The 15,587-nt window shown below is 42.3% G+C and overlaps 1 protein-coding gene across 3 annotated transcripts in view; it reads left to right on the forward strand.

The window, feature by feature from the left end:
- Positions 1–15,587, forward strand: part of LOC120367569 (patched domain-containing protein 3-like) — a 31,925-nt gene that overhangs the window by 1,091 nt on the left and 15,247 nt on the right. For all 3 annotated transcript variants that reach the window (XM_074405249.1, XM_039478635.2, XM_074405251.1), the window contains one exon: positions 5,004–5,110. The gene's annotated coding sequence lies outside the window, so the exon portion shown is untranslated. The remainder of the gene's footprint in view (positions 1–5,003; positions 5,111–15,587) is intronic.

Raw genomic sequence — 15,587 nt, forward strand, 5'->3', positions numbered from 1 at the left:
TGTTTTTAGTAGAGACGGGGTTTTACCATGTTAGTCAGGCTGGTCTCAAACTCTTGACCTCAGGTGATCCACCCACCTCAGCCTCCCAAAGTTCTTGGGAGCCCCTGCACCCGGCCTTATTTTTTATTTTTTGAGACCAGGTCTCTTTATGTTGCCCAGACTGGTCTCAAACTCCTGGGCTCAAGGGATCCCCCTGTCTCAGTCTCCCAAATAGATAGGATTAAAGGCACACACTATTGTATCCAGCTTCATTTAATTCTTTAGAACCTATATATTTTTTCTATTTTTATCAAGGAAACACATTCACAGTTTCAAAAGTGAAAACTACGCTACAATCCTGAAAAATAGAAGTTCTGGCTCCACTCAATCCATTTCTGTTCTCCAGGGCAACCACTTTAAATCTCTTAGCAATTTCTTCTAGTATTTATCTACTACAAGTTTCTAAACAACATGATTTTATTCTGCTTCTTGATTTATGAATTATTATTATTAAATGAAATTATAGTGCCTTTACACTAGCCCTCATCTGAATCAACACATTTTCTTCTCTTTATCTTCTCAGCATATATTTCTGTCACTATTAATAGCTAACTTAGTACACAGCATTTACATGCTACGTAACTATTATTCCCAGACCAGCCATATAGTGCACTATGATTACATTGCCTACCTTGTGCAACTTTGTTTTTTTCTGGATTTAAAAATTGCCTAACTTTTTTCTCTCAGTTTACTCTTAACACATTCCAAATAGCCACCAGCAGTATAAAGATACTCTTGATATTTTGAAGGTATTGGTCCTTTTGTTAGGTTTGATTCCACATCCTAATCATTTGTATGTGATCTGAATTTTTCTTTTCTTTTTTTTTTTTTTGAGACAGAGTCTCGCTCTGTTACCAGCCTGGAGTGCAATGGTTTGATCTTGGCTCACTGCAACCTCTGCCTCTGGGGTTCAATCAATTCTCCTGCCTCAGCCTCCTGAGTAGCTGGGACTATAGGAGCGTGCCACCATGCCCAGCTAATTTTTGTATATTTAGTAGAGATGGGATTTCACCATGTTGGCAGGATGGTCTCAATCTCTTGACCTCGTGATCCGCCTGCCTCGGCCTCCCAAAGTGCTGGGATTACAGGCGTGAGCCACCGCGCCTGGGATTACAGGCGTGAGCCACCGCGCCTGGCCGTGATCTGAATTTTTCTTCCAGGCAGCTTTTAGTATCTTTTTGTCTACATTTCTCTTTTCTTTCCTATTTTTCATTTCTTTGTTTTCTTGTTCTCCTTTTTGAGATATTCTCTTAACTTTATTTCCAACTCTTTTCTATTGGCGGTGTGTGTGTGTGTGTGTGTGTGTGTGTGTGTGTGTGTGTGTATGTATAATTAGGAGGACAAAATATCTTGGATGGGCTGGGCATGGTGGCTCACAACTGTGATCCCAGAACTTTGACAGGTCAAGCCAGAAGGATCACTTCAGCTTAGGAGTTTAAGACTAGCCTGGGCAACATAGCAAGACCCCCATCTCTACAAAAAATACAAAAAACTAGCTGGGCATGGTGATATGCACCTGGTCCTAGCTACTTGGGAGGCTGAGGTGGGAGAATTGCCTGAGCCTGGGGAGGTTGAGTCTACAGTGAGCAGTGATTGTGCAACTGCACTCCAGCCTGGGCAACAGAGCAAGATCCCGTCTGAAATAAATGAAAAAATGTCTTTGAAGTGCTGATCTTACCCCGTAGGGTGTGTGTGTATGTATGTGTGTGTGTGTGTGTGTGTGTCTGTGTGTCTGTGTGTGTGTGAAACTCTGAATTTTAATTTTCCAAATGGATGTTTCTAATGAAATGTTTCTATTCACAGAGCAAGATCTTCTCTTATTATTCAGAGGATATGTTTTTTTTTTTTTTATTTTGATCCAGTGTCCCAGATTTTCTCTAGAATCTGTCACTCATGTCAGAGAATTTCCTCCTGTGAGTGTTGAGCCTTGGTATTCTAACAATTTGAGTGAGAAACTAAAACATGTATTGGAAACCTTGTGCATGTTGGTAGGGTTTAGAGATTAATGGGTTTCACCAATGTGTGATTGGGCAGGAATTAGTCATTTCATTAGGAAAATTCTAAATGTATTTTTTATTTTTATTTCCATTTCGAGACAAAGTCTCACTCCATCATCCAGGCTGGAGTGCAGTGACATGATCTCTACTCCTTGCAACCTCCTCCTCCCGGATTCAAATGATTCTCCTGCCTCAGCCTCCCAAGTAGCTGGGATTACAGGTGCTACCAGGCCTGTTAATTTTTGTTATGTTTAGAAGAGACAGGGTTTTGCCATGTTGGCCAGGCTGGTCTCGAACTCCTGACCTCAAGTGATCTGCTGGCCTCAGCCCCCCAAAGTGCTGGGATTATAGGTGTGAGCCACCGTGCCCCGCCTCTCTGTTGACAGTACAGAACTTTTTTAGTTTGACATAATCCCATTTATCTAAAAATATTTTTGCTTTTGTTGCTTGGGCTTTTGGGGCCATATCCAAAAGAATTATCGCCCCTACCAATGTCATAGAGCTTTCCCTCTATTTTCTTCTATTAGTTTCATAGTTTTGGGTCTTAAATTTAAATCTTTAATCCATTTTTAGTTGATTTATGAATATAGTATGAGATAAAGGTCTAATTCATTCTTTGGCATGTGGATATTCAGTTTTCCCAATACCTTTTATTGAAAAGCTGTCTTTTCCCCATTGCGTGTTCTTGGCACTGTTGTCAAAAATCAGTTGACTATAAATGTGTGGATTTATTTATGAGCTTTTTATTCTGTTCCACTGGTCTATGTGTCTACTTTTATGCCAGTCCCGTGCTGTTTTGGTTGCTATAACTTTGCAGTATATTTTGAAGTCAGGTAGTGTTATGCCTCCAGCTTGGTTCTCTTTGCTCAAGATTATTTTGAATTATTTTGTAGTTCCATATGAATTTCTGAATATTTAAAAATTTCTTTTAAAGTAAAGAAAGTCATTGGTATTTTGATAGGGACTGCATTGAATCTATAGATCTTTTTGGGTAGTATAGACCCAGTGAGATTTCATAACTTTCTTTTGAATTGGTTGGTTTCCCCAGAGAAGAATTCTCTAATTTTTTGCCAGATTAACGTAAGTCTGGCTGCCAGTTTTCTCAGAGTGAATGAGGTTAGGCAATGTCAGCATTCAGTTTGTAGGTTTTGTTTCCCTGTTTTCAGTAAGGCGGCTCACCCTGTCTTCATGTGTGTGGCGTCCCTGTCCCCGAGTTCACAGCCTCCCTGGTTCAACTTCCCTAGGGAGTGAGCTTCCTTCTTTCTGTTGTGCTGGGGGAAGGGACAATCTTCTGGCACTTTTGGTGGGGGTAATTGCATTTCAACAGATCTTTATATACAATTTTTTTTCTTTATATACATTTTTGACTAAACCCTCCTATTTTCAGCTCTACCCTGCACCTCAGCCTCCTGGAGTCTACATTTCCCCAGGCTTTCTGGTGTTCTATACAGAGAATGAGCTTACTTCTTGACACTCTGCCTGCAAGCTTAGGTTTTTAGCTTTTTCTGGGCTATTTAGGTAGTTAAACATTTCCAACATTTTGTTGAAATCCTGTGTGCGTATGGTCTTCTTTCAAGTTTTCTTTACATCGTGGCTTTAGGACTTTGGTACTTTGTTTTTTGGTTTTTGGCTGTTTTTTTTGTTTGTTTGTTCGTTTGTTTGTTTTTTGAGACAGAGTCTTGCAGTGTAACCCATGCTGGAGTACAGTGGTGCTATCTCAGCTCACTGCAACCTCTGCCTCCCAGGCTCAAGCGATTCTCCTGCCTCAGCCTCCTGAGTAGCTGGGATTATAGGCATATGCCACCGTGGCTGGCTAATTTTCATATTTTTAGTAGAGACAGGGTTTCCTTGTGTTGGCCAGGCTGGCCATCTCAGCTTTCCAAAGTGCTGGGATTACAGGCTTGAGCCACCACTCCTGGCCTGGTATTTCTTTACTATCATTTTAGTGGCACTTCAGGAGGATTGAAGAGAAATGTGAATATTCAATCTCCCATATTTAATGTGCCTCAGTTTGTGTCTGGTTCTCTAGTTGTTTACGTATGTTGTCACCCCAAGAATATAAGTTACTGGAGAGCAGTGACAGTGGGTCATCTCCTTCAATAATGTTTAGCTCAATGTTCAGGATCTCACAAAGGCTAATAAGTCCTCTGTACTCATTGAGATTGGAATTCAATGAGTGCCTATTAATTAATACGCTCTGCTCAAAAGGGGTGGGATACAAATGTGAACAGGTTCCCATTGAAAAGGACCAGGATTCTAGGATAGTAGAAACCATAGGGATAGTTTCTATAAAAGCAGGGCCATGAGAACACGAAGAATGGATATTTTGGAAAACTTTCCTGACAATTTGAAGTTGATATCAGGGATGACTGTCAAGATGTTTAATAAAATCTGCCTCTCATATGCAGAACATTAGGTTAAATGTACCATTGGTTGACTGGGCGTAGCAGCTTCTCTCATATATTTTTGTATTTTGTGTTTTTTTTAGAGATAGGGTCTTACTGTGTTGCTCAGGCTGGAGTGTACTGGCTCAATCATAGTGTACTACAGCCTCAGGCTCCTAGGTTCAAGTGATCCTTCTGCCTCAACCTCCTGAGTAGCTGGAACTACAGGCATGTGCCACTATACTTAGCTAATTTTGAAATATTTTGTAGTGACAGAGTCTCACTCTGTAGCCCATTTTGTAGTGAAAGAGTCTTGCTATGTCGTCCTCTCCCCTCGGCCTCCCAAAGTGCTGGGATGACAGGTGTGAGCCACCGCTCCCTGCCTCCTCATGTCTTCAGTGACCAAGGTTTCATTCTCACTCAGCAAGTCACCCAATGTTAATAATTATAAGGAGAATGGACATAATTGAGGAAGAAATTGGAGAGTCTCTCCTATTTATTCATGTTTTTACTGTGATTTGACAAGCTTATTAATTCTATTTTTCTAAAAGCAAGACTTATATATATTTTATGTTTTTTTCAGACTCCTTTTTCTTTTTTTTGAGATGGAATCTCGCTCTGTAGCCCAGGCTGGAGTGAAGGGGCGTGATCTCGGCTGCTGGGTTCAACCAATTCTGCTGCCTCAGCCTTGTGAGTAGCTCAAACTCTTAACCTAAGGTGATCCATTGCCTCAGCCTCCCAAGGTGCTGGGATTATAGGCGTAAGCCACCATGGTCAGCCTACAGACTCCTTCTTCAGTTAACATTTGTAAAGCCAAATCCACACACCTGGAATTAAGCAGATAGATCTACAGAAAACTGGCAGGACCAAAAAAAAAATGAAAAAAAAAGAAAACTGACTGGAATGTTATCACAACCAGTCCATTCACTTAAACCCATTTAACAGAGCAGTAATCTACAATGACATAAAAATTATCTTTTTTTTTTTTGAGACAGAGTTTCGCTCTTGTTACCCAGGCTGGAGTGCAATGGCGCGATCTCGGCTCACCGCAACCTCCGCCTTCTGGGTTCAGGCAATTCTCCTGCCTCAGCCTCCTGAGTAGCTGGGATTACAGGCACACGCCACCATGCCCAGCTAATTTTTTGTATTTTTAGTAGAGACGGGGTTTCACCATGTTGACCAGGATGGTCTCGATCTCTCGACCTCGTGATCCACCCGCCTCAGCCTCCCAAAGTGCTGGGATTACAGGCGTGAGCCACCGTGCCCGGCCCCCTAAAAATTATCTTTATTATTATTTTGAGATGGAATGTCACTCTGTTGCCCAGGCTGGAGTGTAGTGGTGTGATCTCAGCTCACCACAACCTCCATCTTGTGGATTCAAGTGATTCTCGTGCCTCGGCCTCTGCAGTAGCTGCAATTATAGGCGCATGCCACCATGCCTGGCTAATTTTTGTATTTTTAGTAGAGATGGGGTTTCATCATGTTGACCAGGCTGGTCTCAAACTTCTAGCCTCAAGTGATCTGCCTGCCCCAGCCTCCCAAAGTGCTGGGGTTACAAGAATGAGCCACTGTGCCTGGCCAAAAATTATTATCTTTAATCATATCAAAGAATTTTGCTGTGTGTCTTAGGTTGAATTTGATGGGGAAAATTCTCTGAGGCAGAAATTTGCTTGCAGAAGGTTATCTGGGGAGAGCTGTCAATAGCAGGATTAAGCAGGGATGTTGGACTGTGATGCAGTTGGCACAGAGGCCTCAGCTGATCTTATGGGGGAATCTGTGGAGCAGGGACGGCTGTGCTAACTGGGGCAAGGGGCTGGGCCTTGCAGGCTGCTGTCCCTGGGGAATGGACATGATTTTAGGTGAAGCAGCTCCCTTCTATAGAAGGGAATTCTCCAGGAGACTGAGAGCCACCACTGTCTGGGTCATAAATGGGGAATTTGGGAGCTTGGTTGGCATGGCACTGCACAGCATCTACGACACCAATGTTGCAGGACACTTAGGAAACCTTCATATTGTCTATTTCTGCAAATAGACAATAGCAAGACAGGGTCTTGCTCTGTCACAGGCTGGATTGGAGTGACTGTGGCTCACTGCAACCTCGCCCTACTGGGCTTCAGCAATCCTTCTGCCTCAGCCTCCTGAATAGCTGGAACTACAGGCACATGCCACCACATCTGGCTAATTAAAAAAACATCTTTTTTTTTTTTAAATGGAGTCTCGCTGTGTTGCCCAGGCTGGAGTACAGCAATGTGATCTTAGCTCACTGCAATCTCCGCCTCCCAGGTTCAAGCAATTCTCTTGCCTCAGCCTCCCAAGTAGCTGGGATTACAGGCACTGTCACCATACCTGGCTAATTTTTGTGTTTTTAGTAGAGACAGGGTTTCGCCATGTTGGCCAGGCTGCTCTCTAACTCCTGACCTCAGGTGAGCCACCTGCCTTGGCCTCCCAAAGTGCTGGGATTACAAGGGTCAGTCACTGTGCCTGGCCAGATTTCTTGCAGAGATGGAATTGGTCTCGAACTCCTGGGGTCAAGTGACCCTCTTGTCTTGGCCTCCCAAAGTATTGGGATTACAGGTGTGAACAAATATGCCCTGCCCTAAATGTGTTTCTTAGCGTCGGTGAATCTTTGGAATATTGAACCCAGATGTGTCACCACTGTCCACCCTCTTTTCAGTTCTGCTTATTACGGTCACTCCACAAGATTAGGAATCAAGACAAAAGCATTGATTTATATTATATCAATACAGCTATTGAAAAAGGTAATATAATTTTCTCTCTTATTTTGGAGTCCTTGAAGTGTTATGTAAAAGTATAGTCTGATGTTTTATTATAGACATCTTATAGACAGGATTAAAATAGCCACTTTAAATCAAGATGTTGATGTTTCTCTTATCCTAATTGTGTTCATGTTGTAACATGTCTATTGCAGTTACGTCTTTTGCAGGAATGTACTACTTTAATCAGGAAAATTGCAGCCTCACCCCTATCTTTCAGCTGCACAAATACTCAAAGTAATCATTAAGTTATTTAATATGCAGAATGTATAAACACACTCTTTACAATGGCTCTGATCATTTTCAAGATCCTGGAACTGTAAATATATCATTTACGGGTGGTAATTGAATAGTACTGTCAGTAAAATAGTGTTATAATAGCTTGCTTACTAGATGAACCTATTAGGCATCAAATCTTTTATTGGCAACATTAAAATGAGTATGATTGTTGGATGTTTCTCAAAGTGATTTGTACTCAGCACATTTGCAGTTAGTAGTTCTAATGCTCATGAGATAAAGGAGCTGAGTTCACTATTGATAAATGGGGTAACCATGAAAAGGAAAACGTATTTCATTCAGATCAATAATAAAAGCAAAGATACTAGGTGGGAAGAATCTTTTTTTTTTTAGGATGGTTTATTCTGAAGAATCTTTGTTATTAAGTAGTTATTTTATGAGTCACACTTCATCTTCTTTGATGCACCCTAAAGAATATTTGAATTTATGTCTTAAATGGAAGAGTTATGCTGAATATATGGCTTCTCTAAGCAAAAACAATATGCACTCCTACTCTGTGGGAAGCATACATTTTTGTATTAGTTGTCTATGTAATACACAGTCTCTATAATACACAGTGATACAGAGAATATTTGTGAAGTATCCACTTTACCTTCTGTTATACTGGAGGAAACTAAAGATCTGTACAACACTTTTTATTCAGCATATCCTTTTGACTTTTAGACTCATGTAGACTTAAAAAATGTTCGACTATACTGAAAAGTATGTACTGATGTTTATCATAAAATGGAACCAAACACACTTTGATTGATTTGGCAGTCAAAATGGGAACTCTAAGTGCAGTATCTATAATTCAAATGCAGCCTTTTCATTTTATGATTGGTGTACTTAGAATAAGCACAAGACTCTCCAGAATCAAAGTACAGTGTGTGTCCTGACAGCAAAGTCATCAAATCAATATGTGAAAGTAGCTCAAAGTATCAGTTGCCAAATATGATTCCCTGTGAAATAACTTGCTTTCCTTTTTCAGGGCTGTAAGGAAAATGTATGGGAGATCTGGCTAAGCATGTGGTAGAAATTTTTGCTATCACTTTAGGCACACACACACTTTCATGCAAACATATATGTGTCATATTTATACATATCTATAATGCATATATACGTGATGTATATTATATGTATATACAATGGACTCCGATCAATCATTTATTTTTACATCGTTATTTCTCCCCCCTCCCTCAAATCCTGCTCGCCCGTTCCATATGTTACAGCCTTAGGGAGGTCAAACAGCTACAAACTTTGTTCCTGCAAATCCAAAGTAATAAACAAGTCTTCAGGGAGCTCCGTCAGCCCTGAATAAAGTCCAGGACAACCTCATAGCACTCATCATTAAGTTTGCTTATTTGAGATTGGCCTGGGCAACATAGTGAGGCCCTATCTCAGTATGACAGTTGCTTCAGCTCAGCTAAGGAGGAGCAGGGAAGTGGGCAGATTCTGGACTCAGCTGCTTGGCTCTTTCCTCAATGCTAGCGGCAACAGCACAGATCACAGGGATCCTGCAATCCACAGCATGTGTCCCAAGACTGAGGTCTTCATTCGTATATTTTTCATTTGACCATTTGGCAAATATTTATTGGCCTCCTACTAAGCATCATACCCTGGGATTATAGGAGGAAAAACAGACCTAGACTCTGCCCTCATGAAGCTTAGAGTTCAATGGAAAAGACTAGACTGTAAGGCTAATTGGGATAGAAATCTAATTTTTCTCAATGAACAGACTTCAGCACCATTTATTAAATAATTCATTATTTCCCAAAACTTTATGATGCTTCTGTCATACAACAAGATTCCATATATTCATGGGTATGTTTCTGGACTCTCTAAGATGAAAGTTTGTTTTTTTTTTTTTTTTTGGAGAAGGAGCCTCACTCTGTCACCCAGGCTGGGGTGCAGTGGCATTTTCTCAGCTCACTGCAACCTCCACCTCCTGGACTCAGGCAATTCTCCTGCCTCAGCCTCCTGAGTAACTGGGATTACAGATGCATGCCACCATGCCCAGCTAATTTTTGTATTTTTAGTAGAGAAGGGGTTTCACTATGTTAGCCAGGCTGGTCTCGAACTCCTGACCTTGTGATCCACCTACCTTGGCCTCCCGAAGTGCTGGGATTACAGGTGTGAGCCACCATGCACAGCCAAAAGCTTCCAAGAGTCCATTAATCTATTTACATATTCCTTCACCTTATAAATTTAAAATTTTACAGCAAAGTTGAATTTTATAGTGATCACCTGTATACCTCCCGCCTAGATTCTACAGTTAAGATTTCACTATCCTTTCTTTATCATGTATTTACCCAGCTATTTATCACTCTATACATCCATTGATTCACTTTTTTTTTGGTGCATTTCCAATTAAATTGCAGACATCAATATGCTTTTCCCTAAATATAACACTATACTTTAAAAAATATAATAATTTCACAGTAAGTTTATAGTTTCACTGTTATTCCAAATGAATTTTTCAATTATATACCTCAGAAAAATTGTTATTTAGAATACTTTCTGATTAAGAAGATGAAAAGTGAAAGAAAACCCACAGAACTAGGACCTCAGAGGCTGCATGGTGAGGGGTAAACGCAGCAGGTATTCCTCCCAAGCCTGGGATCTCCATTCCAGGCCAAATGAAGAGAAAGCAGCTCAGATAACTACCCTGATTATCGGGATCCTGGGATCCTTACAATTAAGATAAACTTACAATTTCGAACACTCTGCTTCATGTTGCCAGAAGGGGAGTCTTAGATTTTTCTCTGAGGGTAAGCTGTTTCTTTCTTTCTTGGTTTTTGGAAACATGGTGGTAGATTTTCTGGTTAGAAAGATTCTATTTTGTAATAAAAATATTCAACAAAATGAGGAGTTACGCTGTTCTGCATAGTATTTCAAACATTTGTCTTTGTTGCAGGAGTCATATTCCCGTAAATTGATTTTTTTTAGGATATTTCTTTCTTAAATATGGCTTTACTCTTTGCTGTCTTTGAAAATTATTGATTATTTAATGTTGGTCAGGCTGATCTTGAACTCCTGACTACTAAAAAATACAAAAATTAGCCAGGCGTTGAGGCGCGCGCCTATAGTCCCAGCTACTCGGGAGGCTGAGGCGGAAGAATCACTTGAACCAGGAGGTGGAGGTTGCAGTGAGCCTAGATTGCGCCACTGCACTCCAGCCTGGTGTCAGAGCTAGACTCTGTCTCAAGAAAGGCCCCACTGGGATGGGTGTGGTGACTTACACCTGTAATCCCAGCAGTTTGGGAGGCCGAGGTGGATAGATCACCTGAGGTTGGAAGTTCGAGACCTGCCTGACAAACATGGAGAAACCATATCTCTACTAAAAATACAAGAGTAGCCGGGCGTGGTGGCACATGCCTGTAATCCCAGCTACTTGGGTGGCTGAGGCAGGAGAATTGCTTGAACCTGAGAGACTGAGGCTGTGATAAGCCGAGATCAGCGACTGCACTCCAGCCTGGGCAGCATGCGTGAAACTCTGTCTCAAAAAAGACAAAGAAAGAGGCCACGCTGGCAGTGACTTGGAGAATGCATTGGAGGGAAGACAGGTGGACTAGTTAGGATGGACTACTTAGAATGCTCTTACAGTCATCTCACAGAGGAGTGATGAGAGACGAAACAAATGGGAATAGAGAACAAGAGAGCAATGAGAGAAGGAGACTAGATTCTATGAAACTTGGAGATTGGACGTGGGATGGGGTTAAGAACAAAGAATTTAGGATTATTCCCAGGATTCTGCCTTGGGTGATGGTGCAACTCAGACCAGGGTGAGCTGGGTGAGGCACTTGCCTCAGACATAAAATTAAGGGGATCCCCAAAAACTCAGTAAGCAAGAGAAATATTTTAATGCAATATTTGCAAAATTAAAATGACGGCAAGAGGCGGGGCGCAGTGGTTCACACCTGTAATTCCAGCACTTTGGGAGGCTGAGGTTGATGGATCACTTGAGGTCAGGAGTTAAAGTCCAGCTTAAACAACATGGTGAAATCCCATCTGTACTAAAAATACAAAAATTAGCCAGGCATGGTAGTGGGTGCCTGTAATCCCAGCTACTCTCTCCACTGCCACACCCTTGCAGGGCTGAAGTTACTCGGCTGCAGTGGTGAGTGCTGCGCTGTCTTCCTCACTTGCTTTCCACTTTTAGCAAATAGTGACTATGTCAATAGACGGAGGTGTCCCCAAACCCTATTGTCTTGCGTTGAGTTTAGCAGTAAAACAAACAAAAAATGGTCATATTACAAGCAGAGAGTTAAGCGTACAAATTACAAAAGTAATAAAATCTTGGGCTAGACACAGTGGCTCATGCCTGTAATCTGAGCACTTTGGGAGACTGAGGTGGGAGGATCACCTTAGCCCAGAAGTTTGAGGCTACAGTGAGCTGTGATTGCATCACTGTGCTCCAGCCTGGGTGACAGAGCGAGACCTTGTGAAAGAAAGAGAGAGAGAGAGAGAGAGAGAGAGCGCTGGGCACGGTGGCTCACGCCTGTAATCCTAGCACTTTGGGAGGCCAAGGTGGGTGGATCACCTGAGGTCAGGAGTTCAAGACCAGCCTGGCCATCATGGTGAAACCCCATCTTTAAAAAAAAAAAGAGAAAGAACGAGAGAAAGAGAGAGAGAGGGAAGGAAGGAAAGAAATAAGAAAATGAAATCTTTGAGAACCAGTCTGGACTCAGATAGCAAACATCATTTTCTGAAGTTTCTGAAAGCGTGGAATCAGCGAATACAGAATTGATCATGGAAATGATTATTTCACAGTGTCAGTATACATGCATTAAGTATAGTTACTTAGAATCAATACAACTGAAATAAGTAAATATATGGGCACTTTGGCACTCAGGTCCTTCATCTGAGAATTCCTGGAGGTTCCACTCTGCCACCAGATCTCAGGTGGCATCTGATATGGTTTGGCTCTGTCTTCACCCAAATCTTATATTGAATTGTAATTCCCATAATTCCCTTGTGTTATAGGAGGGACCCAGTGGGAAATAATTGAGTCATGGGGGCTGTTCTCATGGTAGTGAATAAGTCTCATGGGATGTGATGGTTTCATAAGAGAAAATGCCTTTCGCTTGGTTCTGACTCCTCTTGTCTGCTGCCATGTGAGACATGCCTTTCACCTTCTACCATGATTGTGGGGCTTCCCCAGGAAGGTGGAACTGTGAGTCCATTAAACCCCTTTCTTTTGTAAATTGCCCAGTCTCAGATATGTCTTTATTAGCAGCATGAAAACAGACTAATTCAGCATCTGTAAAAAACTAGTAATCTTTCTTTTAGCTTGGTCAATTCCAGAGATTTTGAGCTCTCAATTCAGACATGAGCCCTGCCAATACCCTCTAGACAGAGCTTCCCTCTGAAGACTACTGTGAAGAATGTGTTTTGTTTTTGTTTTTGTTTTGAGATGGAGTCTCACTCTATCCCCCAGGCTGGAGTGCAGTGACATGACCTTGGCTCACTGCAACCTCTGCCTCTTAGGTTCAAGAGATTTTCCTGCCTCAGCCTCCTCAGTAGCTGGGATTACTTGCACATGCCATCATGACAAACTAATTTTTGTGTTTTTAGTTAGAGACAGTGTTTTGCATGTTGGCCAGGCTGATCTCAAACTCCTGACCTCAAGTAATCTACCAGCATGCGTTTTAAGTGGCTCTGAGTAACAAACTTCCCAGTGCTGACAATGACCCCAGTACACGACCTAGACTGATGACACTTCTCAGCCTGTATTATGGTGGCAATAGCCACTACAAAGTCCTATAATGTACAGAATAGCACTAGTCACATATGTTTTCATATTTCTTTTCTTTTCTTTTTCTTTTTTTTTTTTGAGATGGAGTCTTGCTCAGCCACCCAGGCTGGAGTGCAATGGTGCGTTCTTGGCTCACTGCAACCTCCACCTCCCAGGTTCAAGTGATTCTCCTGCCTCCGCCTCCCGAATAGCTGGGATTACAAGTGTGTGTCACCACATTTGGCTAATCTTTTTGTATTTTTACTAGAGACAGGGTTTCACCATGTTGACCAGGCTGGTCTCAAACTCCTGACCTTAGGTGATCCATTCACCTCAGCCTCCCAAAGTGCTGGGATTACAGGCCTGAGCCACTGTGCTGGGCCTTCTTTTCTCTTTGTGATATGAATCCACTATAATGCACTGAAAGATTATTTATTTACTGCTGTATTTTTGTTTTCCATGGTAGCTATTGCTTCCCAAAGTTAATGTAAAAATAGTTTATTACTGGTTACTTGTTTGGTTAACCTAACTTATGGAATATGTTAGTACAGTAAATGTTTTATATAAACAGTTTTTGAAGGCACAGCACACGTCAAAAGTCCGTAGACAAGGTGACTTAATTTCTGGGAAATTAAGAGTTTCGTGAACATCTAAGAAATGAAATAGATACTGGCCGGGCGCGGTGGCTCACACCTGTAATCCCAGCACTTTGGGAGGCTGAGGCGGGTGGATCACGAGGTCAAGAGATCAAGACCATCTGGTCAACATGGTGAAACCCCGTCTCTACTAAAAATACAAAAAATTAGCTGGGCATGGTGGTGCGTGCCTGTAATCCCAGCTACTCAGGAGGCTGAGGCAGGAGAATTGCCTGAACCTGGGAGGCGGAGGTTGCGGTGAGCCGAGATCGTGCCATTGCACTCCAGCCTGGGTAACAAGAGCGAAACTCCGTCTCAAAAAAAAAAAAAAAAAAAAAGAAAGAAATGAAGTAGATGAACATACATTTAATGGTTAGTGCCATTAAGATTAAACGTTAAGGTGAATTGTAATGTAATTTTCTCACTTGACCAGGGGCTACAGGGCCCATGCAAGTCCAAAATCCAGTGGGGCAGTCAAATCTTAAAGCTCAAAAATTATCTCCTTTGACTCCATGCCTCACATCCAGGTCATGCTGATACAAGAGGTGGGTTCCCATGGTCTTGGGCAGCTCCGCCCCTGTGGCTTTGCAGGGTACAGCCTCCCTCCTGGCTGGTTTCACAGACGCATTGAGTGTCTGTGGCTTTTCCAGGTGCATGGTGCAAGCTGTTGGTGGATCTACCATTCTGGCCTCTGGAGGAGGATGGCCCTCTTCTCATAGCTTAAGGAGGCAGTGCCCCAGTGGGGACTCTGCGGTGGGGGAGGGGGGCTCTGACTCCATATTTCCCTTCCACACTCCTGTAGCAGAGGTTCTCCATAAGGGCTCAGCCCTGGCTGTGAATTTCTGCCTAGATATATGGGCCTTTCCGTACATCCTCTGAAATCTAGGCAGAGGTTCTCCAACCTCAATTCTTGACTTCTGTACATCCAGAGGCCCTACACCACATGTAAGCCACCCAAGGCTTGGGGCTTGCACCCCCGGAAACAGCATCTTGAGCTTTACCTTGGCCCCTTTTAGCCATAGCAGAAATGCAGGGCACCAAGTCCCAGGATTACACAAAGCAGCAGGGCCCTGGGTGCAGCCCACGAAACAATTGTTTCCTCCCAGGCTTCTGGGACTGTGTTGAGAGGGGATGCCAAGAAGACCTGTGACATGCCCTGGAAACACTTTCCCCATTGTCTTGGAGATTGACAGTTTGATCCTTGTTACTTAAGCAAATTTCTGCAGCCAGTTTGATTTGCTTCTCAGAAAACGGGTTTTTCTTTTCTATTGCATTGTCAGGCTGCAAATTTGTCAAACTGTTATGCTTGGCTTCCCTTTTAAACATAAGTTACAATTCCAAATCATCTCTTTGGAATGCATAAAACTGAATGCCTTTAACAGCACCCAAATGACATCTTTAACATTGCTGACTAGAAGTTTCTTCTGCCAGATACTCTAAATCCTCTCTCTGAAGTTCAAAGTTCCTCAGAGCTCTAGGGCAGGGACAAAATGCCATCAGTCTCTTTGCTAAAGCATACCAAGAGTCACCTTTCCTCAAGTTCCCAATAAGTTCCTCATCTACATCTGAGACAGACTCAGCCTGGACTTCATTGTCCATATCACTATCAGCATTTTAGTCAAAACCATTCATTCAGCAAGTCTCTAGGAAGTTCCAGATTTTCCCATATCTTCTTGTCTTATTCTGAGCCCTCCAAACTTTTCCAACCTCTGCCAGTTACCCAGTTCCAAATTCGCTTCCACATT

The sequence above is a fragment of the Saimiri boliviensis genome, chromosome 8 (assembly GCF_048565385.1).
Source record: "Saimiri boliviensis isolate mSaiBol1 chromosome 8, mSaiBol1.pri, whole genome shotgun sequence".
Taxonomy (NCBI): Eukaryota; Metazoa; Chordata; class Mammalia; order Primates; family Cebidae; genus Saimiri; species Saimiri boliviensis.